Genomic DNA, 11,902 nt, shown 5'->3' with positions numbered 1-11,902 from the left:
GGGATGAAGTCTAGGTGTACGGGCAGTGGGTGTCAGGTCCATGCGGACAGGGCCAGCACGGGCGTTGCACTTCCCAGCCTCGCGGGAGCCTCCCGTTTTGGTTGAGACTGAAATGGCCCATAGGCACAAGTCTGGCAGGACCCAGTGCTGGGCGGGGGCCTGTGCGTGGACTGCGCTGTGACACAGGGGAGGGTGTGCTCCCAGAACCCTCCGTCTCTGCTCACCTCATAGCCTGGTCGCTGGTGTGGCTCCCTGTCCTGTTCCCTTTTGGTGTTTGTCTTCTCCATATCTTTGCTTCCACCTGGGTGTGAAATCTACTTGTGTTGACTGAGTCTGACCCTGTTTGGTTTTATGTGGATAATTTGTAGCCTGTTAAGGTAGCCTTTTGTTGTCTGATGATTGTCAGGAAATCAGGAGAGGAGGCAGGTGTTCTGGAGCTGTTGGTTAAGCTTGTGTCTTCCCTGAGCTCAGCTCCGCTTGGTGCTGACCGCCATGGGTGTCCCGAGCCCCACGCAGCTTCGGAGGTCCTGGTACGAACCCAGTTGGCTGTGCCTGTCTCGCCAGTCCTACACGTGTGTCTCATGAGATCCGGCCCTGCCTCACCACCAGGACCTGTCAAGGGTCATAACGCTGGTGGGTCCGTGGCCCCACGGTCCTTTCCAGGGCCCACAGCCACATAGCCGCAGACCCACAGCCTGTCACAGAAGGAAAAATGGAGTCTGAAGGGGTTCATTTGTCGTGACGGCAGCCAAGGGACACTGTGTCTCCACCGTGTCGAGCAGACTGTCTGTAAGCTGCAGATGAGTCCGTCAGTTTGTAACATCAACCGAAATGTCCCCGAGAAGCAGAAGTCAGACCCGAGTGTGGGGTCAGGGGGTTGGGTGCCTTGTCACTTTACACACGTCCCCGTAGATTCCAGCCTTGCATCGCTACCAGAAGTGACAGTGGATTAGGCCACAAGCTCCCTCCACTTCCCCCAAACAAAGAGCTTTGGACCATCGTGCGTGGGAGGGCTCCGTGCTCGCCAGGGTTTGCCCTGAATGGCGTCAGGAAACAAACACCTTCCTTCTCAGCTGGCCGTGGTGTACGGTGACATGGTTTGGGTCTCCGCCTCTACCTTCTGTGGCCGGGCTCCTGGTGGGGCGAGGTCCTGGGGAGGGTACACCCCTCGGTGCAGATGGGCTGGGGGTCTCCGTGGGCCCACTGCCCGGACGCGAATCCACCCTTTCGCCTGGCGTTAGGCCGATCCTAGGAAGGCGTTTTGGACGCTGCACAAAGCACAGCTCATAGCTTTTCAAATGAGTTGCTGGCTGTGATTTCAGGGCTGTGTGCTCCTCTGTCTGGGTGCACGGTGAACTCATGTCACTCTCCTCTGCACCCCACAGTTGCTGCCTTTGGAGGAGGAGTCACAAGACAGGGTGGCAAGGACACGATGTGTACCATCAGCTCCTTCTTCCCAGAGGTCCCTGAGCTTGGACAGGCTGCAGCAAGGGGCACTGCACAAGGCCAGCCACGAGGACATCAGGGACGCCACAAAGTAAGGGGCACAGGCATCGTAGGAGACATGCCTGTGCGCTGGTTTTCAGCTCTGAGAAACCTTTGATCTCTACATGGGGGAGAAAGGGTCGGAACAGCGATTCCAAGGAAAGGCCAATGAACTGAGTTTACGTGCACGGCGTTCTTGGGATACCTGCCTGGGTGCCCTGGGTGTGGCCGGCAGAGCAAAAGGCAGGTGGGAAAGACCAGAGTCTTGTGATGCTGGTGGCTGTAGGGCAGCCTCGTTTGCTCAGATCCTACGCACCAGCCGTCCTGAGACCTCCCTTTTCCTCCCGGTGGGTCCTGGGTGACATGCTCCCTAGGGCTCCTCCCCTGGGCCGCACTGTGCCCTGTGGGGCTGTCAGGAGCCATGCTCTCTTCCCCCCACCCCCACCAGGCAGCTCCAGCAGCCTCTCTGTTACTCACACCACGTCCTGGGGTGGCTCAGGTGTGCATGTCCTCCGTGCTCCCGGGTCACGGCCAGGGAGGGGTGCTGAGCGTTCTCAACCCAGGGCGCTTGGACTCCAGATATACTTGGGAGGGAGAGAGTGTCAGCTCCCAGGGCGCAGCCCTCCCTAGAAGCTGGGGGATTGTGCTTCTAATCACGCGGGGCGGTGTGTCGTGTGACGAGCACGCGTGGAAGATGCTCTCCTGTGCGTCCCCCAGATCCTCGGGCTCTCAGGATGGCCCCTCGAGCAACGACAGCAACACTAAAAATTGCCAGGACTCACTGAACAACGCCCCCAAGAAGAAGGGCATCACCAAATCCATCCGCTGGTTGCTCGCCAGAAGACAAAAGGTCCACCCCAGCCACACTAGCGACGAGCCTGCATGACCAGGTTGGTGTCCCCTGCGTGTTTCCAGCGTGTGGGTGGTCTTACTGGCCTCATTCCTCTAGATCCGTGGTCTCTCTGCCTGCAGACCCCTCCCCGTGTCGGGAGACCTCACGTGGCTGTGGACACCCCCACCTCCCATTTCATCACTCTGCTTCCCCACAGCCACTGAATTGCAGCCACTGAATTGAAAACCCTTCCCAGCGTGCCCTGGGACTCAGCAAATTGGGCGGACAAGCTGAAAAACACCAAAAACTTTAAAAAATAAGCGTTGTGTTTCTTGTCACCTTGCTGAGCACTTTTCAGCTGTACCTGTTTTGAAAGCAGTAGCTGTTCGTTTGTTCAATAGACTCTATAGCGGCAGAGCAGTATTATGGCCTCCACGGACATAAAAAGGCCTCCAGGGCCTTTTGCTCCTGGAACCATGCTGGGAAAATTCGGTCCCTTAGATGTCGCCAGTGTGTTTTCTTCCACATCCTTATACTTTCTGTAATGAAAACGTTAAGATTCGTGGTAGTGCCCTCTGACTCTCACACCCACTGCTCTCAGACATGTGTATGTCTTGTAAGTCCAGAGGTCACAAAATTGGCCAAAACATTTCACTGTGTTTCCTACGTTTATTTTGTCATCTTCAGGAGGTATGGTTTAAGTACTTGGTCATATGAGGACAGCGTTTAGTGAGTTGTTTGCCCCAGCATTTGATGCAGTTTCACAGAGTGTGTGTAGGTGCCTTTCTCCGGGGCTGAGATGTTCAAATCGCTGACTTGGGTTCTGTGTTACCGTAAGTATAACGCAGTGTCTGAGAGCGGATCATACTGTGGTCTCTGTGGACATGCATGGCCAGTCCCAGAAACATACGGTTGACCCTTGAACAGCCAGGGTTTGAAGATCAGGTCCACTTATATGCAAGTTATGTGTTGCCATCCAGTAGAGTATTGTAAATGTATTTTCTCTTCTTTATGGTTTTCTTAATCACATTTACCTTGTTTTATGAAGGAATACAGCATATACACGTCACTTGTAAAATATGTGTTAACCGACACTTTCTGGTAAGGCTTCTGGGTACAGTGGGCTATGAGGAGTGAAGTTCTCAGGGAGGTGGCGGTGAGGTAGAGCCCCAGAAGGCTCCACGGAAGGTGCCTAGTGTTGACAATGTCCGCCTCAGGAGAATGAGTCTCAGTCACGTCCGTGGTCACGTCGTATTTGATGGCACGATTCTTGTTACTGCTTTGTTTACGTCCTAACTGTGAGATGCGTGTTGTCAGGCACAGGTTAGGAGACCTCATACGTGTGCCTACTCCCTGCAGAATTCAGCAGATTTCTCAATGCCTTTGAGTGGGCTCTAACTGTAAGGCTGGGAAGCACTCACCTGAGGTTTCCATTGGAGCAGGTGATTGGAAAATCTTGTGTGGTGTCGAGAATTGAATCCTTGAGGGAAATCAGGACCCTGCTCAGTAGGCCTGGTCCCTGGCGGTCACAGTGCTCGTCCATCTTTCCACACGGAGGAGGCAGAGTTCTGGAACCGGGAGGGGCGCAGCCACAGCAAGGAATTGGGCGTCTGAAAGCTGAGGAAGGAAGTAACTGACCACAAAAGGCAGACGAGTCTTCCATGCCTCCAGGATGTGGGCTTGTAACTCTGGTTCCTCAGCGCAGAGTTCGGTGCTGGGGGCCGATTGAAAATCCAGAAGCGAGGGGCGTCTGGAGGGCTCGTCCGGTTAAGGCTCCGACTTCAGCTCAGGTCATGATGTCACGGTCCGTGGGTTCGAGCCCTTTGTCGTCTTCTGCGCTGACAGTGTGGAGCCTAGGTGGGATTCTGTCCCTCCCTCCCTTCGTCTGCCACTCCCCCACTTTCTTGCTGTGTCTCTGTCTCTGTCTCTGTCTCTGTCTGTGTCTCTCTCAAAAATAAAAAAAACTTGAAAAAAAGGGGCAGCGGGGATGGCCCAGTTGAAGGATAGCCTAGCTGTGATTGAGTTATTGTGAATCACAAGAAAAGCCAGAAGCCAACCTTTGTGATACACGTTGTGTATATACATAATTTAATTATAAGGTATGTAACAGAGAAACGTGGTAACGATCTGTAAGTGTTTGAAGCGTGTCCATGTGTTTGAACAACTGTTATTTTACCTAGTGAAAGACCTTGGAAATGAACTGGGTGAATGTGTTTCCTGTAGTGTGTACTTCCTTTTCAATCTCTTCACAGTTGACAGAAGCAGTCTTTCACCAGAAGTAACTAGTGAATCATCTGGTGATTTTTCGATGTCTCCTAAAGCAAATGCATCCTTTGTTACTTTGCATGAACGTGAGGTGTCCCGTCACAGTCTCTTAATATGCTGGGGAGTCTTTTCAGGTCTCTCTGACTTTCAACTGAGTCCACAAAGCGGGCTTTGCGATTAGAACTGAGACGTTTGTGTTGAAGTGACAAGGTGCGCAGGCACGGGGCCAACAGTGTTGTCTGACGGGAGGAAGGTTTTCCAGAACACCCGGAGTGTGCAGCTGAAGCATAGGCTTGGGGCACACAGCGGAGATCCTTGTCCAGCATTACAGGGTGTGGATGTGATGGAGAGAGCTTTCGGCAGCCACCGTGGCCATGGGTGTTTACTGTCGGCAGAGGTGCTGGTTTGGAGGAAGGACCCAGTGATTCGCTGGGTCCTATCGATTGGCCTTAAAGAGGATGCCAACAATCGCGTAGACAGTGGAGTTCACGGCACGTTGACGGCCTCAGATGGGACCTTCGATGTCACCGCCCTGGCGCTTCTGGTGCAGATCCCGACCCAGAACCCACTGCTCTCCTGCTGGAGACCCTGCAACCCGTATTGGAGCAAGGCAGCGCGTAGCTTCACCGCACAGCTAGTCCTCTGTCCCCAAGCCCCGTCTGTGCTGTGCGGCACGGAGTCCTTGGTGCTGCCTCCTCCTGCCTGAGCTCTGCCTGTCCCTTCCCCTCACAGGCTCGTGAGACTGGCGTGCATTTAGCTCTTATGTGGAGAGAGAAACACTCTTCCTTCGTGTGCCACGTGGAAGTTTCATGGCTTCTGTTTCTGATTTCCCTGTGGAATTCTGTTTGACTCATGGGCTCAGTGGAGAATCAGGAATCTTTTGATCCTTCTACAGAACACTGAACGCCTTTGGGAATGCCCTCAGTGTCCCCACTGCAAATCCCCCTCCACGGCACCCTTGTCTAATTTCCCGGAGAGCCTGGACCCCTCTCCCCAAAGGCCCGTTCCTGTGGGCTTCCTGGGGGGCTCAGATGATTCGGCGCTCGACCCTTGCTTTGGGCTCAGGTCATGATGTCATAGTTGGTGGCGTCGAGCCCCAAGTCGGGCTCCGTGCCGACGACGTGGAGTCTGCTTGGGATTCTCTCTCTCCATCTCTCTCTGCCCCTCCCCTGCTCATGCTGTCTCTCTCCCTCTCAAAGATAAGTAAATCAAGCCCATTAATGGACTCCACATTAACATCTCTTATTGAAAATACACTGTTAGGGGGCGCCTGGGTTGTTCAGTCGGTTAAGAGTCCGACTTCAGCTCAGGTCATGATCTCGTGGTCCGTGAGTTCAAGCCCCACATCGGGCTCTGTGCTGACAGCTCAGAGCCTGGAGCCTGTTTCGGATTCTGTGTCTCCCTCTCTCTCTGACCCTCCCCCATTCATGCTCGGTCTCTCTCTGTCACAAAAATAAATAAATGTTAAAAAAAATTTAAAAAAAAAGAAAATAGACTGTTAAGATTCAATGGGTATTGTTTTGAGTTTGAAGTCTTGGTTTCGACGCAATTGCAATATGTTGTCATCCTTTAGATTGACATAACTTTTGGGGTGTTGGCTCGTGATTTCAGGCTCGTGCTATCTTGGAATGGGAGTTGAAGCACCTTTTGGTCATGGGGACTGACCAAAGGGTCGGTGAAATAAGTTTTCAGCCTAATGATATCTAAATTTGCGTTAACTGTTAAGTATTATATTTGAGGGTGCCTGGCTGGCTGAGTCGGAGGACAGCGTGACTCATAATCTCTGGGTTGTGACTTTGAGCCCTGTGTTGGGGGTAGAGATTTCTTAAAAGTAAAATCTTAAAAAAAAAAAAAAAAAGGAACGTAGATTATTATGTTTGTAGGAATCATGTACCAGACTACTCTTCCAAATGTGGAGATAATTTTACCTTACATGTTAAGCTTTGCTCTTAACTTATTAACAAATGAGCTTTGGGGCGCCTGTGTTTTTCAGTTGGTTAAGTGTCTGACTTCGGCCCATGTCATGATCACACTGCTTGTGAGTCTGAGGCCAGCATTGGGCTGGCTGCTGTCTGCGTGGAGCCTGCTTTGGGTCCTCCGTTCCACTTTCTATCTGCCCCTCTCTCACTCACACACAATCGTTCTCTCTCTCTCTCTCTCTCTCTCTCTCTCTCTCCCTCTTTCTCTGAAAATCTAACAAACAGAGGTGCCTGGTAGCTCAATCATTTCAGTGTCTGAGTCTTGCTTTCGGCTCAGGTCATGATCTCACACTTCGTGAGTTTCAGCCTCCCATTGGGCTCAGTGGTGACGGTGGGGAGTCTGCTTGGGATTCTCTCTCTCCATCTGTCTCTGCCCCTCCCCTGCTCATGCTGTCTCTCTGCCTCTCAAAGATAAGTAAATCAAGCCCATTAATGGACTCTACATTAACATCTCTTATTGAAAATACACTATTAGGCTTCCATGGTTTTGTTTTCAGTTTGAAGTCTTGGTATCGATGCAATTGCAATATGTTGTCATCCTTTAGATTGACATAACATTTGGGGTGTTTGCTCATGATTTCAGGCTCGTGCTATCTTGCAATGAAAGTTAAACTACCTTTTGGTCATTGGGACTGACCAAAGGGTCGGTGAAATAAGTTTCAGCCTAATGATATGTAAATTTGCGTTAACTGTTAAGTATTTGATTTGGGGGTGCCTGGCTGGCTGAGTCAGAGGATAGCGTGACTCATAGTCTCTGGGTTGTGACTTTCAGCTGTGTTGGGTGTAGAGATTTCTTAAAAATAAAATCTTAAAAAAAAACAGGAACGTAGATTGTTATGTTTGTAGGAATCATGTACCAGACTACTCTCCCAAATGTGGAGATAATTTTACCTTACAAGTTAAGCTTAGCTCTTAATTTATTAACAAATGAGCTTTGGGGCGCCTGTGTGGCTCAGTTGGTTAAGTGTCTGACTTTGGCTCAGGTCATGATCACACTGCTTGTGAGTCTGAGGCCAGCATTGGGCTGGCTGCTGTCTGCGTGGAGCCTGCTTTGGGTCCTCTGTCACCCTTTCTATCTGCCCCTCTCTCACTCACACACAATCGTTCTCTCTCTCTCTCTCTCTCTCTCTCTCTCCCTCTCTCTCTGAAAATCTAACAAACAGGGGCGCCTGGTAGCTCAATCATTTCAGTGTCTGAGTCTTGCTTTCAGCTCAGGTCATGATCTCACACTTCGTGAGTTTGAGCCTCCCATTGGGCTCAGCGGTGACAATGGGGATTCTGCTTGGGATTCTCTCTCTCCCTAGCTCTCTGCCCTTCCACAACTCATACTGTTTCTGTCTCTCTCAAAAATAAATAAATGTACCTGCAAAAACTTAAAAAAAAAACCAAACCAATGAGCTATTGAGAAACCAATATTTTAACAGAGGTGAGGAGTTTGGTTTCTTTCCTTTTGGTATTTGACTTTTGATAGTCTTGAGAAATATTTTTCACATCATAACACGTTGACGGCAGCCTGGCAATAGAGCCTGTAAGTTGTGTCTGGGGGCGGCCGGAGGTCTCTCTGCAGTCCAGGGCCCTGTGCTCTGGGGGAAGGTTACAGTCGTTTATTTAAAAAGACACAAAGTGTTGATTTCTCCTTCTACAACACCAGGACTGATTTAGTCCCACACCACTACTTAAGACTGTCTTCATTGCCATAAGAACACTCGAGTGTGACGAGAATAGGACACGTGAAAGGGTGCGGTGGGACTGTCCTAGCGTGTAGCACTGTCCGCAGCTTAAAGACTGTTTGGAAAACCCAAAGGTAGTATCTTCTATAGCAGGAAGGTGATTTCACAAAGACAGTGCGGCAGGTCCAGTCAGCCCAGGACTGTCCTGACTTGTGCCCGGTCAGGGTCCTGGCACAAATATGGCCCTGCCGCCCTTTGCCGCCTGGGGCAGCCGTCTGGGCAGGGGGCCCCCAATGGCTGTCCGGAATGGGGGTAAACAGCTGTAAACACACTTGCAGAGTGAGGTCATTTTAAAGGGCTGGTAACCTTGGTATATATTTTTGGTTTTTATTTCACAATGTGTCCTGTAATTTCCCAGGATGATGATAGAAGCTTTAGGAGGGCACCTTCTTGGAGATAGCAGTGTAGATCCAGACGCTCTTGACTTACCGGCTGGGTCAGCAGAGACTCTCCCTGCAGACTTCTGGGTCACTTCCTCTCTGTCCTCTATGCAGCCAAAGAAGATGCTGCCGGTCTGTATGTGACGTGCTGCTCTGCCCCAGCCTCTTGGCGGAGGTATGGGAGGCTCTTGGGTTGGAATGTGAACACTGATGGAGAATGGCCGACTGAATATGTAACTAGGCGTTCAGGTGCTGTGGCATGCTCAGGCTCAAATGATCTAAGGTTACTCCTCACTTCTGCTTATCAAAGTGTCACAGTGAAAGAGATTTTTTTTAACTTTTCTATCTGATGGAATATGAGCGTATTCTCTCAACTACTACAACTAGGCATCGTGGGTGTCCTCAGAGCGTTGGACCAGCCTCAGAGAGACACTTGCAGAGCTACGTATGTGATGGGCAGCCCTGGCCCCTCTTTCACAAGATGGCAGATGGACACGGCGAAAGTGTTTTCATGGCCTCTACTGCCCCGTTGCTATTTGAGAGTGAACTCCCGGGGACTCCCCCGGCTGCTTGCGGGTGGAGAGAACCCCACTCAGAAGTGCTCCGGGAGCCCTCAGTGGTTGCTGCTGTGGTTTAGAATGTGTGTGGCTGTATTTGTGCCCTCATGTGCTATTTGAAGACTAACCGCATGCTGCATTTGCACGCTGCCCCTTGTGTTGCTTGGAGCAGGCATGGTATCTGCACCACAGAGGCTGGATTCAGCCAGTCATGTCTTAATCCTGCCGACGCCTCCTGTTGGTGAGTAGAGGGCACCGTCCATGCAGGCCACAGTCGGACACCCTGTGTCCTGTCTGCGCAATGTCCACGTGAGCCAGGACGGCCGCACCAGGCTCACTTAGGGACTTTCAGAAATACACAGACACGCAGATGCACATAGACAGACTCACACACACATACACATACACACACACACACACACACACACACACACACACGAGCTTCTCTACACCTGCTAAGACGATTCTGGTGTTTGTGTGTTGGTGTGTTCTCAGTTTTTCCGGAGAAAACTGTATTTCCACTCTTTTCGTAAAAAAAGAAATTTGGCTTCAGTGTCTGCTAATGTCTTTTGTGGGAGGCAGGCAGGATTGCTGTCGGAGCAGTAGGAGATTTTCCAGGTCTGAGCTGACCTTCCCGGTCGTTCGGGAGCAAGTGGCACTGGCCTCTGCCTGGTCTGGTGGAGCTCCTAGGTCAGCAGGCCCTGGCTGGCTTGTTTTACGCACACCTTCTTGAATGAACCAGGCCCAAGAGGATTCTAGTCCTCACGTGAGTGACGCTGGTGGCCTCTCAGTTGAGAGATTAGCTTTTAAAAGCGGAAGCACATTGCCCTCTGAGGGGCTGAGTTTGAACATGGAGATTTCGGGTGTGGGCCCCGGAGCCCAGCCCTCTTCTCCCTGCTCTGAGGGCCTCGAGGGGTGGGCTTTGTTCTGCTCTCATCCTGTTTTCCTGTCTCAGCCACAGTGTTTGATTGTTGGGAGCTCCTGGCTGGAGGCCAGGTGGAGCCTATGACCCTTGAACTTAGGGTAGTGAGTTTGAGCCCCATTTTGGAGTGGAGATTACTTAAAATCCTGAAAAAAAAAAAAGAATAGTTGATTGATTCCTTCATCTTGTTTTTTTTTTTAATTTGGTAACTTTCAGTCTTAAGCCAGTATGAACTCAGTCGAATAATTCTCATTGGTAATGCAGAATGCTTCATATTTTCTCTAGATTCTCAAATCTCTTCAGCCAGGAAGGTCTTTGGGGAGGGGGGGCACGCGCTAGGCCCCACCTGGGGCCCTGGAAGGTGCTTCTCGGGCTGATGTCTTAAGACTGATTCTTTCCTTTATCTTGCAGTTTACCCACACTGCTTCTACCGATGGTCTTGCAGCACGCAGAGCCCAGCGGTGACTACATTTGAAAATTCAACCAGATCTTTCATCTGTTAATCCTTGTTATATGGACCCTGAGATATTGTATTACAGTATTTAATTACTGCAAAATTCGTGAATGAGATAGAGAAACTCATTTAGCATTTAATGTTTCGTACATTTCTGTAAATTTGTCACTCCCTATAGAGAGTTCCTTACTTTCATGTATATCCGGGCTATAAATACCCTTTGGAATCAATTGATGTTCTTATATCTCAGTTTAGTCTTTCAAGTGTATGTACTATCACGGTTGTAGGTATAAATCCTACGACAAATACAGGGCTTTTATAACCTGTGCGTGTATTGTAATTATCATTGTGTAATTGTTTGTTAAGAAACCCTGACAGAGAAAAGGATTTTACCACGTTTGTAAAATCACCGCGACACAGCCTGCATTATCCTTTACGAATGTCCCTTAGCTCTACAACCATGGTTTTGATATAATCAGACTTAATTTGCAGCAATTGTCGTTGTATTTTAATGACTGACCTTAACTACACTTTTTCTAGCAAGAAATGCTTTCTTTGCAGTGTGGACACATTAAAAATATCTGGTGTTAGCCATCAGCTAAAGAAACTTGGAGTGGAAAGCTGATTGAAACACTGTGAAAATCTCCCAGGGCCGGTATGCTGTTTCTGAGCCTGGTCCCTGGGCGCCTGGGCAGTTTGCCTGGAGTGACCCGCACAACCTGGGAGCTGAGGCCCCAGAGAGCCGGGGTGGGGCAACCTGGCCACCTCTTCCCCGAAACCCTGCCCGCCCCCTTCTCACCCCCAACCCGAAACTCAGACCCCTGGCAGCAGAACTCTCAGAGGACCGATCAGGGTGCGCTGGTCTCCCACCTCGGGCCAGGGCGCTGGGTGCTCGGCACAGAGCAAGATGCAAGGTCCTGGAAACAATGTAGTGCAACTCTAATAAAGGCCTTATTGTTCTTACGGAAACCAGCTGTTCAGATTTGTTTGTAAACAAGTTTAAGGAGTGGACCTCATTCTCCATTTGTAGATTTTATTTAATTTTTTTACGTTTCTTTATTATTGAAAGACAGAGAGAGAGAGACAGAGCATGAGCATGGATGCTGCAGAGACAGGAGAAGACACAGAATCCGAAGCAGGCTCCAGGCTCTGAGCTGTCTGTCAGCACGGGGCCCGACGTGGGGCTCGAACTCACGAACTGTGAGATCATGACCTGAGCTGAAGTCGGACGCTTCAGTGACTGAGCCACCCAGGCGCCCCATCTCCACGTGTAGATTTTGAGGAGACAGCCATTTCAG

The 11,902-nt window shown here is 50.4% G+C and overlaps 1 long non-coding RNA gene across 1 annotated transcript; it reads left to right on the top strand.

Annotated features, from left to right (window-relative positions):
• The first annotated feature begins 1,385 nt into the window (after positions 1-1,385).
• Positions 1,386-10,932, top strand: LOC123595675. The gene is made up of 3 exons (XR_006711298.1): positions 1,386-1,537; positions 2,203-2,375; positions 10,562-10,932. It is a non-coding gene; the product is annotated as an uncharacterized LOC123595675 (long non-coding RNA).
• The last annotated feature ends 970 nt before the right edge of the window (positions 10,933-11,902 follow it).

The sequence above is a fragment of the Leopardus geoffroyi genome, assembly GCF_018350155.1.
Source record: "Leopardus geoffroyi isolate Oge1 chromosome D3 unlocalized genomic scaffold, O.geoffroyi_Oge1_pat1.0 chrD3_random_Un_scaffold_43, whole genome shotgun sequence".
Lineage (NCBI taxonomy): Eukaryota > Metazoa > Chordata > Mammalia > Carnivora > Felidae > Leopardus > Leopardus geoffroyi.
The sequence above is the reverse complement of the archived record's forward strand: the minus strand, read 5'-3'. Positions and strand labels throughout refer to the sequence as shown.